At 41.7% G+C, this 15,698-nt stretch overlaps 1 long non-coding RNA gene across 1 annotated transcript; it reads left to right on the top strand.

The window, feature by feature from the left end:
- Positions 1-12,449: 12,449 nt before the first annotated feature.
- LOC128885117 (uncharacterized) lies at positions 12,450-15,519 on the top strand. The gene is made up of 3 exons (XR_008459548.1): positions 12,450-12,774; positions 12,854-14,831; positions 15,385-15,519. It is a non-coding gene; the product is annotated as an uncharacterized LOC128885117 (long non-coding RNA).
- The last annotated feature ends 179 nt before the right edge of the window (positions 15,520-15,698 follow it).

Below are 15,698 nucleotides of genomic sequence, written 5' to 3'. Positions count from 1 at the left end.
AACCGTTTGGAGAAAACGATACGAGGGTGCGCTATCATTGCCATCTATCCGGTCGGTACAGAGGTCCCGTGCATTCCAATTGTAATCTAAATTATAAAAACTCTTTTTGCATTCCCATAGTTTTTTATAATTTGTCCGGTTACGATTCGCATTTTATTATCGAAGAAATAGCTAGAGCCTTCGAGGGTGCCGTCAGTGTATTGCCCCTAACAAAAGAAAAATACATCTCATTCACAAAAAGTGTCGAAGATCCAAATGGACCGTCGCGAAATTGTATAAAATTGAGATTCATCGATTCATACAAATTCTTGAGTACCAGTCTCGATAAATTAGCGTCTTTCTTAGATAAAAGCAAATTTAGAATTTTACGAACCGAGTTTCAATATTTGTCTACCGAAGATTTCGAATTATTGACGCGAAAGGGTGTTTTTCCGTACGAGTACATTGACTGTGCCGAAAAGTTGGAACAATCATGTTTGCCATCGCGCGAATCATTTGACAGTTCCTTGACGGATGATACAGTATCGGAGAGCGAGTACGCGCACGCCGAGAACGTGTGGATACGGTTTTCCATTCAAACCCTTGGCGAGTATAGCGATTTGTATTTGAAAACAGATTTATTGCTGTTGGCCGATATTTTTGAAAATTTTCATGAAAGCTGTATCATAAGATACGGACTCGATCCCGCGTATTATTACACTCTGCACGGTTTTACGTGGGATGCTATACTGAAGCATACAAAAGTTAATTTCGAATTACTAACAGATATCGACATGGTCCTGTTTGTCGAACGCGGTATACGCGGCGGATTAAGTCAATGTTCAGGTAGATACGCGAAAGCCAATAATAAGTACATGCAGTCGTACGATCCATCGAAAGCATCGTCGTACTTGATGTACTTTGATGTGAATAATCTGCATGGGTGGGCAATGTGTCAACCATTGCCATATGCAGAATTTCGATGTATTGGGCAATACACATGCAACATGCAGGCACACCCCTCGTTCGGTCCATGACCAACGTCCTAGTACCGCCTATGAGTGTATTCCTGCCCAGTGGTCATACGGAATCCATCCGAAAGACGGTGATCCATCTTTTAAATCTCTATCCATTTCCAGACGCTGCCATCAGCGTCTGCCAATTCCATCATGGTGTGACCTCCATCACACACATAATGCCCCATCGTAGTGTGACCTCCATCACACGTACAATGTTTCCAGAAATGATATGTCACCTTATCATTTCCCATCAGTTCCCAGATGCTGTCACCCGCATGTACCGATGTTTATTGTGGTGTGACCTCCATCACACACACAATAACCAACTTCTCATAGCGCCCTGCCAGTTGAAGTATTGATGGGCAAAATAAACCGAGATCCCGCCTCCACAGGATTTTAAACTCAATATCTGGCTCTACAGGCTCGACGACCACTACAACAGGTGCTCGGTCGGCCTCTACCAACGTCCGCTTACTGTAGCCCGTACCAGAAACCCTTTGAACGCCTATCAAGGGTTTTTCCTCGCTCCAGCGGCTACCTGCCCCGGATACTCGATCAAAGTCCAGAGTCCCACGACTCTGTTACTCGACAGCCGCTACCCACGGCTTCATGCGATCGACCGCTACGACCGTCTTCGCTCGACGACCTCCTTCCCTCAGGTCCTCGACTTCGTACCGATCGTAATACAATACGGCGACAACTCGAAACGGGCCTTTAAACCGTGCATGCAGCTTTCGACTGTCTCCCGTCGACTGCTCGGTTGTAATTTCAATCATGACAACGTCCCCTTCCTGGAACTTGGTTGCCGCCCGTCGTTGTCGGTCGTATCTTTCCTTCTGCTTCCGCTGGTTCTCCGTGATGTGCTCCGATATCTTTTCTCGGAGTTCACCAAGGTCCATGCGTTCCACTTCACCTTTTAGCTCTTGCAGGATCCACCCTTCAGCTGGGTATCGCACCTTGCATCCAATCAGAGCCTCCAACGGCGTCATCCTGATGCCTTTATTGTGCGTATATTCAAAGTACATTGGATCTTTTTCACTTCCTGATCCCAATGCCCCGAATCCTTTCCTGCTATCGTTGCTGCCAGTGATGCAACTATCGTGCGATTGTATTTCTCGCACTGTCCATTTGCCCGAGGAGTAGCCGCCGCATTTAATACGTGACGGATTCCATACTCCTTGCAAAATGTCTGGAACGATCGAGCTGTAAAAGCAGTTCCTCTGTCGCTAATTATAGGGTGAGATACTCCGAAAAGATGTAGGACATCCAAAAGTATCTTCATCGCCCGCTTAGCCTTCGTGTCCTTCACTGGTTCTACGATCGTAAATTTAGTAAAATCGTCCACGATGACAAACAGGTAGCGATATCCTGCTCTTCTTGAACGGCCCGACATGGTCAATGTGTAGGGTGTGAAAAGGCACCGGCGTCTTCCGAATGGGATGTAACTCGCTTTGTTTCCTTCCTGCATTTCGCTTGTAATAAGTACAATTCAAACATGCCTTTACGTACTTATCTACAAATGCATTCATCCCTGCGAACCAATCATTTTCGCGAATGCGTCGAAGTGTTTTCTCCAACCCTAAGTGACCTGCGTCATCATAACACAGTCTACAAATTTGGAAACGCGCAGCACGTGGCACCACCCATGGCACTCTCCCATCTTCCAGACGTCTGCAAACTTTCCCTTTTCTTAAGACGTAGTCCGTAAAATATTGCTTCGTCTCGCTATTACGAACGTTGTCCCCCAAGATTTTTCGTATGCGTTGCAGCTATTCGTCCTGCATTTGAGCTACCAAAACCCAATCAGCCTTAGTAATGTCGACTGGATACACATCGACTGTTGGGATTGGATTACGACTCAATGCATCCACATGTTGCATCGCCGTCCCTGGTCGATACTCGATATCAAACTTGAAGTCTTGAACCTCGAGCCACCATCGTCCAATCCTGGGAATCATGTCCTTTTTCGTGAATGTCGTACGCAGTGCATTGCACGTCCGTAACGACAGTAAACTGCATTCCGAGCAGGTAAACCCGAAAATACCGCAGCGCTAGTACAACTGCCATTGTCTCCAACTCGTACGAGTGATATTTTCGTTGGTCGACCGACGTTTGTTTACTAAAGTACGCGACTACCTGGCGCGTCCCGTCGGTCGAATACTGGAATAAGATTGTCCCTAATCCCAAAGAGCTGGCGTCCGTATGCAGTTCCGTTCACTTCTTACTGTCGAAAATAGATAAAATCGGCCTTGTCGTTAAGATCTGCTTGACTGTTCGCACGACCTTTCTCTGCTTCCTGTCCCAAGTCCATGGCATGTTCTTTTTCGTGAAAGCCGTTAAGGGTGAGACCAGGCTTGCGTATCCCTTCATAAACTTTCTAAAGCATCCCGCAAGGGCAAGAAACTGTCGTACTTCCTTAACATTCTTCGGCTCCGGCATGTTAAGTACTGCAGTGATTTTATACTCTCCGGGTCTAACCCCTGCAGCGCTTATTTCCCTTCCTAAATAATTAATCTTCGTTTTTAAAAACGAACATTTAGTTAGCTTTATTGTCAAATTTGCCTCACGCAATTTTTCCAAAACGAGGCGTAAATTTTCCAATCCCTCGGCGACAGTCTTCGACGGAATGATTATATCGTCAATATACGGTAAGGCGACCGTATTCCGTAACAGTCCCAACACCGTACTTATGAGTCGTTGGAAAACAGCTGGCGCATTCGTAAGTCCGAAAGGCATTCTCAGGAACTCGTAATGATCATCGGGGGTAACGAAGGCCGTCTTCGATATAGCTTCTTCGCTCATGGCTACCTGGTAGTACCCTGAGGGCAAGTCAAGCACCGTAAAATAGCAATACCCCCCAATCGATCGATCTGATCCTCGATCAATGGAAGAGGGTATTGATCCCTAATCGTGACTGCGTTAAGTCTTCTAAAATCTACGCAGAGTCGATACTCGCCCGTTTTCTTTTTCACGAACGTAATAAGGCTCGTGTATGGCGATGTCGATTCTTGAATTATTCCGTGTTCCAATAATTCTTCGACGATCTCCCGCGCTGCCGCACGCTCGGACTCGGCCATTCGGTACAGACGGTATACAATCGGCGCGTCGGTGGTGCATTTTATCTCCATCTTCACAACGCTCGTTTTCCCCAAAGTACTCATCGACGTCGAGACTCGATCCTTAAAATCTTGAATTAATCTGCTACTTCCGATATTTCTCAACAGTCTATCGTATCTGTCTCAACGCTAATTTCTGTTGCACATGCATCAATCAGAAATCGCTGTTCCCTCTCCGTGCTAGGTAATTCCTTTAAGATAACTCGGTCGCGCATCTTGATCAATATGATATGATCTTGATTAATAAAATCCTGACCGACGATTATCTCATGCAATGTCTCTTCGGAATCAACGATAATTGTCGTGACCTCGCCCGAAGCTTCTATTATTCGGACGACTATCTCCGCAGTCAGGCTCTCGCACGATCCGATACTCAGGTATCCCCGCATCTGTACGAGGGGTCCCTTAACCATTTTCATACCTAATCGTAGCGCCGCTGACTTCCGTACAAGAGTGTGCGTGCTACCCGAATCTGAAAGGCACCGCACCTTCCGCCCATTTACCCCAGCGTGCATAATTCATCGATTTTCATCGGAACTTACTTGTAATACATTGACTGTGGTCTTCAGTCTGGAGCAATATTTCTCCAGGTGTCCCTCTCGCTTGGACGTGGTGCACACGTGCTTCCGCTTCGGACAGCTCCTGGAGATGTGCCCAATCCTCCCCGTAGTTGAAGCACGTAATCCTGCCTGTGCCGCTGACTGTCGTCTTTCTCTTGTTGTTATGTACCTGCACTTGAAGTCCTGATGGTCCAGGTACAGTCGCTGGTATGCGCGCCACTGGTCGCGACATTTTCGTTACCGTGGCCGCGCCTATCTTCGGCATTGCGCCCATCTGACTCATCGCTACGTACAATTCGTCCACCGAATCGTATTTGTTTGAACGAATTGTACGTTCGATGCCCTCGTCGCCAATGCTCCCGATGATCCCTCATGAATTCATCGGGGATGGTTACATGTAGGGCCCGCAGTTTCGTCAGCTTGGCGAAACAATAATCTCCAAGCTTCTGCCCCGGCATGGCTGTATACGAGGTGGCCTTCCTCAGTAACCGGTTAAATGGCAGCGGTTTCCGGAATCGTGCGATCAGCGCCGTCTTCAGAATCTCCCACGTGGAATCACGCCGCTGTTCCTCATCGAAGAGTTGGCGAGCGTACCCTCGTAATTGGCGAGCAACATTGCACAGAATATCGTCGCCCGTCCAACCGCCTCGCCTCGCAATGCGGTCCACATCCTTCACCCACAATTCAATAACGGCCTTATCATCTGCCGGGTCGAATTTGGGCACCAAATGCTCTTGCGCGATTGCCGGTCGATACCGGGCCACCCTAAGCTCTTCTTGTAGCTGCTGGACGGTTGACCGGAACGCCTCCACCGCGGCACTTTCTTGCGATCGTGATCGTCGCGAATTCACAGGGGACCGCGACCATCTTCGCGACGAACCCCGGGAGTGATCGCGTCTTCGCTCCTGCGACCTGCTCCGCGAGCGTCTCCGGGACCGGCGGCTTCCACGATCTTCATGTCGCGAACGACTCACCGATTCGTGCGAGCGACGCACAGTTTCACGTGAATCACTCCGCGTGTCTCGACACGTCGTCCTCTCTCCGCACGCGAGATCGGACGCCCCGAATCATGCGTATCATCGCTCGGCGGTGTATATCGCGAGCATCGCGAGCTGCCCCGCGATTCACTTCGTCGCCGCAAAAAACACGACCCGTATCATGAACGGCGTTCGTCACCACCAAGCTCACTCATTCTCACTGACAATGAGTGCACTAATGTTCACAATTCCTCACCACAGCCACGATGCACGTACGGCTTGAAAAAGTCTCGCACTTAAGTCTTCACCAATCGTGGACTGCACAACACCGTTCACAAACACAATAAAACATTCGTGAACCGCGTGTTGTATATGTAAAACCAGCCCGTGGTTATACCACTTCTGATTTGTTGGAATAAATCAAGGATAGACGCAGAAACACAAAAGTATATTAGATAAACTTTATTACTGTGCTTTGCACTTCGATTCTGAAATCCAACTAAGGGCCTTTTCGGCAACGGGCCTGGCCGTTGCCTCGACGTCTTCGTCTTTCCACCTCGTCCGGGGCAGAGATGGGCATTATTTAGATAAAAAAATTATTCAAATAGAAAATCGAATAAAGAGACATAACTTTATCTTTATTCGATGACTGCAGGATAAAAAAATGTATTCGAAGTAAATGTACTCAAAGGATAAATATAACTTAAATTATTTTTATTCAAAGGATAAATATAACTTAAATTATTTTTATTCAAAGGATAAATATAACTTAAATTATTTTTATTCAAAGGATAAATATAACTTAAATTATTTTTATTCAAAGGATAAATATAACTTAAATTATTTTTATTCAAAGGCTAAAGATACCTGCTTTATCTGCAGAAAGTTTCAATCGTAAGATACTTTTCGCACTTTTAACTTTATCCGACGGGTAAAGATATCTGCGTTAACTGCAGAGAGTTTCACTCGTTGAGTAGTTTTTAACCGACTTCCAAAAGTAGGAGGTTACTCAATTTGACATGTATACTTTTTTTTTTTAATGTTTGTCCACCGATTACGCCGAGATGGCTTGACCAATCAGAATGAAACCTCTTGCATCTTGTCGAATATTTCTTCCAGTTGGTCGCGTAAAAGAAACATTTTGTGATTTGTCATTTTTTACTCCTTTTTTTTTTAAACAGAAACATTTTGTCTTGCTTCTTACTCCGAGACGGAGGGACCAATCAGATTGAAATTTCTTGTATCTGGAAGAGCATTTGCCATTTGGTCCCATAGCAAAACATTTGTCCTTGTCTTATTTTTTACCACTTTATATCACTTTTTATCGCAAAAAGCGTACTACATATTTCACGTATGTTTGGCCTGAAACCGATGAAATCGATGAAACCCCTTACATTTTGCTGCCGGAGAGGTTTTCGCAATGATCACAGATGCAAAAATTTATGAATTTCTGTATTGTTTATAACTATTGTTATCGCAAAATTCCTATTATATGATGTAACTCGGTGAGGAAATTACCGACCGCGATGGACCCTTCCGTATTTCATGATACATGAATTCGTAATGTTCCCATTTGCAAAAATTTATGGACACTTTTATTGTTTATAAAACCATTGTTGCTATGCTCTTGCTATGCTCCTTGTGCAGCTCGACAAGGAATTTACCAAACGCAATCAATCCTTTCACATGTAGTTGCAGATGTATTTCTGATAATCCCATTTCCATTTATACAGGGTGTCCAAAAAATGTTGGATGTCCTTGAATGGGGTGTTCCGCGGGGGAGGGGGGGTTGAAACAATTTTTTCTTAACGAAAATGTTATTCGAGGCTTCGTTAAGGAGATATTGACAGAAACCCCCGACCAATCAGAGCGTGAGTATGCCGGAGGAACGCCTGCGGTAGTATATTCCCCGCAGGCACTTCTCCAGCATACTCGCGCTCTGATTGGTCGGGAGTTTCTGTTTCTGGAATATCTCCTTAACGAAGCCTCGAGCAACATTTTCGCTAAGGAAAAATTGTTTCAACCCCCCCTCCCCCGCGGAACAAGTCTTTTCAAGGACCTCCAACGTTTTTGGGTCATCCTGTATATTGCTCATAACTGTTGTTATTGCATGAAACCTATTGGTTATAGATTGCCACTAAAAAGAGTGAAATAAAATAATTTTTTGGAAAAAAAATTTAACCGACTTCAAAAAAGGTACAGTGAAAATCAGATTGAAATTTCTTGCATCTGGAAGAGCATTTGCCATTTGGTCCCATAGTATGAAATAATTTCTAGTTAATTTATATGTATACGCACTAGCTCTGCATATAATTGCTTAAAAGTATGGGAAAATGCAGTGAAAAGCATGAAATAATTTCTAGTTAATGTATACGAATACGCACTAGCTCTAGATATAATTGCCTAAAAGTATGGGAAAATGCAGTGAAAAGTGTGAAATAATTTCTATTTAAACTGCATTGTTATTCACCATCGTTTGATGAATTTGGTTAAATTATTAAATACATCATATTAAATGCAATGCACCTTTTTCGGAGGCGGCGCAAAATTTAGAATTAAGTATATTAAAAGTTGCTAAACTTGGTTTAACTTTCTGTCGGAGAAACAAAAATTATGGTCTTTATTTATTGCTATCATTACATCCACTCTGACATCATATTCATTAACACTATTCAATATCGCCGCCGCCACCAAATACTATCCCAAACCTATTCAGACAGTATTTCCATGGGTAGAGTATACAGAGTGTCGTTGAATTAGTGTAAGAACCGGAAATGGGGGGTAGCTGAGACAATTCTGAACCACAATTTCCTTTGCGGATAGTACTTCGTTTTCGTTAATATTCGACACCATTCGAAATTTTTGCAAACAAAATCGTAGTTCAGCATCGTTTCAGCTATCCCCAAAATTAAATATTATCAAACTTGGTTTAACTTTCTGTTAGAGGAACAAAAATTTTATGACATTAATTATTGCTATTACTATATCCGCTTTAGACATCATATTCATTAACACTATTCAATATCGCCGCCCCCATCAAATACTATCCCAAACCTATTCATACAGTATTTCTTGGGGAGAGTTTATACATTAGCAGAAATCAATATGGCCGCCACTCCCCTCCAAAAAAGCCCCAAATCTACACGTACAATATTTCCGTGTACATACTATATACATTAACTATTAATTCCTCATAGACAATAAACATGTATACATTGACAGCATTCAATATTGCCGCCTCTACCAAAAGCTAACCTAAACCGGAATAAAAAAATGTTTACATCTGCGCCGCCTCCGAAAAAGGTACATTGCATTGAATATGATGTATTTAATAATTTAACCAAATTCATCAAACGATGGTGAATAACAATGCAGTTTAAATAGAAATTATTTCACACTTTTCACTGCATTTTCCCATACTTTTAAGCAATTATATGTAGAGCTAGTGCGTATTCATATAAATTAACTAGAAATTATTTCATACTTTTCACTGTACCTTTTTTGAAGTCGGTTAAATTTTTTTTCCAAAAAATTATTTTATCCCATTTTTAACTTTAACCGACTGCTAGAGATACCTGGTTTCTCCCCGAGAGTTTCAATCCTAAGATACTTTTCCGCATTTGTATCTTTATTCGACGGCTAGAGTTGCGTGGTTTCTCCCCGAGAGTTTCAACCCTAAGATACTTTTCCGCATTTGTATCTTTATTCGTCGACTAGAGTTACCTAGTTTTTCTCCAAAGATATTCACCCGTAGGTTATTTTCGCATTTTTATCTTTAACTGCAGTTTCACTCGTCGCATGGGATAACTTTCGTACTTTTATCTTTATCCGAAATTATCGGATAAGGGTCGAATAACTTTTCAAGCGGTATTTACTGTTTAGTCGGCGGTTGTAAAGTATAGTTATACATAATTATACAGGAGTAAGGAAGTGTATACTTGTGCATATAGATGTGTACTGTAGATATAAATTATGGTCTTTTTAAATGTATATAACTATTGTTATTGCAAAATTCCTATTGTTTGCTACGACTCGGCAACGAGTAACCGATCGAGATGATTTCATGATGTTCCCATGTAGAAAAATTTATAAATTTCTTAAATTGATATTATTTATTTCAATTTCAATTTTAGTAAGTTTACCTATATTTGAATATTATAAAATTGGAACATGTATATTTTGTCCATTAAACCAAATTTATTTTGACTAATTACAAGAACATTTATTATATTAACATGATTAGGAAGACAATTAATTGAATATCCTAATATTGAACTTAGTCAAATTTAAACATTCATGAAATCTTAATTGGCATAAATTAATATTTAAATATTTATGTAGCCATGGTTAGGGAATCAAGGAAAAGAATTCTGGACAGACAAAGGTTTATTGTGAGGAACATGGTTATACAGAGGATTGGGAATGGATAATTGTAACAGGAATTCAGAATGAACGGAATTATACAAAAGAGCATAATACAATTTCTCATTTTACAATATTTTACAATTTTCAATCTTTGAAATAGAAGAATCATTCTGTACTCTCCCGCTCGTAATTGGCGTCCAGGTATTATCGCCGAACTCTCCAAAAACGAACGGGCGTCCAGGAATAACCTCCCCCTAGCTCTAACTGGGATGTCCACGAGTAGCTCTGTTCTTTTTTACTCAACAGGCGTCCAGGTATTATCGCCGAACTCTCCTGCCGGAGTCCCTAAGCCGAATTTCGAGAGCGGCCGTATGGTCTTACCTCGTCCTCTCTCCCGGAATGGCAAATAGACCGAATACATCTACGAGCCCTCAATTTATATCGCATGGTTGCTATCCGCGGCCGCGGTTGTCAATAGTCGCGTCGTTAGGCGAGAAGGTTCGCGAGTTCGCGGTCCGCGCCTCGCGTCTCGCACCGCGCGGCGGCCGCCCTCCTATGTTCTAGAAGTTTCGTACGCTCGCTTTTCGTATTTCTTGAATTTCGTATGCTACATTTATAAATAGTTAATGGTATAATAGTATCGAACGAGTAATTGACGACACACTTTTGACGACTACACGCAGTGCCTACGAAACGAAATTGAAATGATTCGTAATCAGGCATGTATAAGATCAAAATTACACAAAGTATACACAATGGCGGAATCAAAAATCGCTCTGAGTCCGTACGACGATAAGTGGTATATCGTACCCGACTCAACGGACACATTGCGGTGGGGTCATTATAAAATACAAGCTCTGAACGAAATTTTGAAACATAATCATCTTTTTGTCGAATACGTCTTGTCGACTTTTTATAACTGCCATGTTTTCGTGCAAGTACAGCTTGTTGATAGCAACGCCATCCTCTACAGGCGGTGCTACCCGTCGAATCCTGCACGACTTTGCGTCATAACTGGTGCCAACAACACAAAGAGTGTTGTCGCGTACATAATTTCTGACTACTCCATTCCAGTGATAGTATGATTCCATTCTTCCAATCGATGATCCAAACTTGTTGATTGACATTTTAATGACGATTGACTGTATCGGCAAGGTGCAGCTTAATTTATAATGAATTCTGCCTCGCGAAATTCCTCGATAATCGATAGCATCTCATTGTCGTGAGCATTGTAACCGGCTTGACGCGAAGCCTCGAGCAATCGAAGCCGATCTACGAGTTCGTTGGGATCGTTCCAGTGAACGTAATCAATGTTGTTTTTGGTTAATCTCATGGAATATGGTATGCCTTTCCAACTTTTTTATCTTGCAATAAAGGTTTGATTACATGGTTATACTTGTATCCTCTATTGCCTAATGTTTGACCATACGAATTGTGCTTGTGCTTATGCTCACTCGTTGTCAGCAGAATGTCCCTGTATTTGCGTTCATCAGGCTCAGTGTAAATGTCGTTATCTGGAGTTTTCTTGAATATCAGTTCATACTGGCCAGGTGTCCCCGAATATCGTATGCCATCGATAATTATGTTATCCGCATTGTTCACGTCAACATGTTTATTACCGAGCATCGAGTACCGTTTCTTCGCCTTCCGGCGTTTGCAATTGACTTCGAACAGATGTCGAGAAATAGCTGTTTGGACTTTCAAAAACATCTTCGTTTGTTAAGCTTTTTGTTGTTGTTGTTGGTACTGTCTTAATCGGTGTAGAGGTCGGTGTAGAGGCTATCGGGTTCATATCGGGTAAACTGCTTAATCTTGTTTTTTTTTATATTTGGCGGTTTCGAGAGATTTAACCACAAATTTGATTGTATTTTATCTGATTCCTTGATATTCGGAGTGGATAATAGTTTGCTTCCGATATCTGTGTTATTGTGTAGATCATAATTTCTGAACGTGTTGCTGACAATTGTCTTCAGTGGTTCAGTAACAGGTTTAAAGTGTTTTTCCAACGCAATCTCTTCATCTATTTCAGCAATTTTCAATTCACGATACTTTCAACGAATCAAATCGTTCATTGTTGCAATCTGTTTCGCTATCCTCTCACGATCTTCAACGCTGCTATTGCTCATGTTGGAACACTGCTTTCTCAACGTATCGGACATAACTAGACATGTTACGATATTGCAAAGTCATTAAATCCTTTTCTATAGCGACTATTCCATAAAGCACTGTCTTTGTCAATCACTACAAATCCATATTTTTCTTGTCAGCAAGCGGTACACAATTTGCAGAAATTCTCAAAAGACATGTCAGTGTTCACATGATCGTTGTATACATGCTTCAGATTTGTACCATCCTGTTTGAACATGATCAGCAGGTTCGCGTTGTCGCGTATCGGATGCTTCGAAATCTTCGCATATGTCTGACAAAGATAGAAACAGTCAACGTCCGAGTGCCTACCCATTGCAAAGTATTCTCTTACCGCGTTTTACTTATCGCATGCCACGTCGTCAAAGATAAAAATGGAATTCGGAAGTGCCTCGCTCGGTGGAACGACGTCGCTGTTATTCGAATATGTAAAATAACCAATTTCGTCTATCGACGAGAATATATTTTCTAGATATAGATATTTCGGTTGTTGCAATGATTTCGAGTACACGTATACGTTTTCGAAGCGAACACCGTGCGGACTTTCTAACAAACTAATCAGCACGTTCGTTTTGCCGCAATTCGATGGACCGCAGATGATACCACTATAGAGGTCGGTAGCATATTTTCATGTTTGTGTACCTCTTTCTCAGACTGTGTCTTTTTGTCCACATTAGTCACTCTAATCGTAGGTGATTGGCATACGAACCGCATCGTAGCTATGGGAAAAATGAAAGAAAAGGTATGTATCGATGTTGGAGGGTATTTATACTAGCGTGACCTAGACGTATCAGTCAGTGCAGAAATGGCTTTCATACTGATCGATGGTGATACACTGTTCGACTTGACTGTGGAGCAATTGGAATACGTGCCAAAGATAGTACTCTTGAATCGCTTCGCTAACGACATTCATTACGTGTGGGATAAACTGCCGAGACATATAAGAGCTGATCCTGAAGTCCAGTCTTATCGTAGGTGTCTCTTGCATTACAATCGTCCAAATCAACGTACGCACATAGACGGACCAACGCCTATGAAAAAAGATTGTTACCTATGCGTAGAAGGACATGAGCAGGACTTGTAAATACTCTAATAAACAAATTACCGTTTGAGCTACACGTACCAGGGTATCAATTTTGCGGACCGGGTACATGGCTGGACAAACGTTTAGCACGCGGCGATAGGTATAAATCCGTTGGATAAACCCTGTAGAGAACACGATACTGCGTACTGTCGAAACAAAGATTCGACCAATCACAAGGCAGATCGAATTTTAGCTGATCGAGCACGCCAGCGCATAACTGCGAAGGACGCTACATTCGGCGAAAGGGCGACTGCTACAGCTGTTTGGACTGCGGTGAAAGCTAAGAAGAAGCTTGGAATGGGGCTCAAGAAGAAAAAGAGTCATAGTACGAAGAAGGGGAAGCGAGCTCTACCGATAGCAAAGCGTAGCGGTATCCTCCCGTTCCTCCTACCTACGTTATCAGCTATAGGAGCCTTAACCGGCGGTGCTGCTGGCGTGGCTAAGGCCGTGAATGATGCCAAGTCTGCGAGAAAACAGCTGAAGGAAATGTAACGCCATAATCGTGCTATGGAAGGTCGTGGACTATATCTCGCGCCGTACAAACGCGGACGAGGAGTTTCAAAGAGAAAAAAAAAACGTCAAAATTAAAATCCCTGAAGGGGTAACCATCAACGTACAACTACAGCAACTGGCAAAGCATATGTGTATTCCATATTTCAGGGGTATTTTTATGCGCAATACTTTACCAACAGATGGGATACACAGGAACGAGAGCGGAATCGTAAATTTGGATACTTTCGAGGGATCTGGTACTCATTGGGTGGCGTACGCAAAACGGGGAACTCGCACCATATATTTCGATAATTTTGGCAATCTTCAACCGCCGAGAGAACTTTAAATAAGTGGTCGGAGCTCCTTAATTCAAAAATAACGTCAAATTCTTATGTTTGCGAAGAACATTTTAATATATGCGATGTAAAAAGTACAGAAATTGTACGTGATGCTGTTGGTAATGTCATATCCTAGATAGCACCGGACGTCCCATGGACGTCCATTTTATGTCCAGTTTACGTCCAAACGTCCGACGTCCGTTGTCAGACGTCCGGCTGGAACGTCCTGTGAACGTCCATGGGACCTAAATTCTGTATGTAAACATTTAAAACAAAATAAATATTATTTATTAATATTCTTTATAATATAATATTTATTCAATATGTAGAACAGAATATTTTTTTCCGAATATAAAATACACTATTTACAATTGTAAATTAATATTAATTAATTAATTAATTATTATTTATTATTATTAATTATTAATTATTAATAATTTATTAATTAATTATTAATTATTAATTATTAATTATTGAAAGAAAAATTTTTTTCTCATTTCTTTAATTAATTAATATTATTATCTCAGATAGCACGCCATCCCATGGACGTACAAAGAACGTACAGAAAACGTTCTGGAAAAGTCTAGCATCGGACGTCCCATGGACGTACAGAGAACGTACAGAAAACGTTCTGGGAATGTCCAGCACCGGACGTCCCATGGACGTACAGAGAACGTACAGAAAACGTTCTGGGAATGTCCAGCACCGGACGTTCCGTGGACGTACATAAGACGTTCCTGTTCCTGTGCTATCTGGGTATACAATCATTATTTAATATTCGCAACAGAATATTTTTTTCCGTAGATAAAACACATATTTATCTAATATTGGCAACAGAATATATGTTTAAACATGTAAAACAAAATGTTTATTCAATATTAGGAATACAATATTTTTTGTACATATGAGATGTGATATGTATGTAATATTTGAACTATTCAGAATTACCTAGTAAATTAATTCTTCTAACTTTACAAAAAAAAGTTCAAGTCATTTAGACCAATTTCAAAAGAAGGAATTGTATTTTAAAAAGTATCCGAATATTAATGCGAGTCACTATATAAGCCTAAAATATGAGTCGGTTTAGCAAAGTCATTTATGGGTAAGTGAGGAAGCAGGTTGCGGTTGTAGTTCGAAAATCGTGAGTTCGAAATCCCGCCGGAGGTAAATAAAAATTGAAAGATTTGTTCCGTCGGTTTTCATGGAATCCAGTTACAAGAAATAAATACAGTTAACTAAAATCTACCAACAAATAAAAGAACATATATAAAATTAAAATTTAATGTTTTTTTAAATCTCAATTTTACAGAGAACGTTCTGGGAATGTCCACATCGGACGTCCCAGGGACGTACATAGAATGTCCACGCCGGACGTCCCAGGGACGTCCTGTGATGTACCTGGGTCGTTCCAGGGACGTTCACAGGACGTTCACAGGACGTTCAGGAGACGTTTGGACGTTATCTGGACGTCCATAGGACGTCCCGAACGTCCAGTACCGGACGTCTTATGGACGTACATAAGACGGCCCTGTGCTATCTGGGATATAAAGTAAGTACATATTTGTATATTATTAACTACGGGAAGACCGCAATCTGAAAATTGACCGGTTGATAATTGCGGTA

This window comes from Hylaeus volcanicus, chromosome 2 (genome assembly GCF_026283585.1).
Source record: "Hylaeus volcanicus isolate JK05 chromosome 2, UHH_iyHylVolc1.0_haploid, whole genome shotgun sequence".
Lineage (NCBI taxonomy): Eukaryota > Metazoa > Arthropoda > Insecta > Hymenoptera > Colletidae > Hylaeus > Hylaeus volcanicus.
This window is presented reverse-complemented; position numbering and strand designations above follow the sequence as displayed.